Here is a 732-nt window from a genome sequence, read left to right on the forward strand (position 1 = left end):
ACACGTGTAATAACCATCCTGTCAGATCAGGACATATAAACCTTCACACGACTTACACGTGTAATAACCATCCTGTCAGATCAGGACACATAAACCTTCACACGACTTACACGTGTAATAACCATCCTGTCAGATCAGAACACATAAACCTTCACACGACTTACACGTGTAATAACCATCCTGTCAGATCAGGACATATAAACCTTCACACGACTTACACGTGTAATAACCATCCTGTCAGATCAGGACATATAAACCTTCACATGACTTACACGTGTAATAACCATCCTGTCAGATCAGGACACATAAACCTTCACACGACTTACACGTGTAATAACCATCCTGTCAGATCAGAACATATAAACCTTCACACGACTTACACGTGTAATAACCATCCTGTCAGATCAGGACACATAAACCTTCACACGACTTACACGTGTAATAACCATCCTGCCAGATCAGGACATATAAACCTTCACGTGAATTACACGTGTAATAACCATCCTGTCAGATCAGGACATATAAACCTTCACGTGACTTACACGTGTAATAACCATCCTGTCAGATCAGGACATATAAACCTTCACATGACTTACACGTGTAATAACCATCCTGTCAGATCAGGACATATAAACCTTCACATGACTTACACGTGTAATAACCATCCTGTCAGATCAGGACACATAAACCTTCACATGACTTACACGTGTAATAACCATCCTGTCAGATCAG

Source organism: Lampris incognitus, chromosome 6 (assembly GCF_029633865.1).
Source record: "Lampris incognitus isolate fLamInc1 chromosome 6, fLamInc1.hap2, whole genome shotgun sequence".
Classification (NCBI taxonomy): Eukaryota; Metazoa; Chordata; class Actinopteri; order Lampriformes; family Lampridae; genus Lampris; species Lampris incognitus.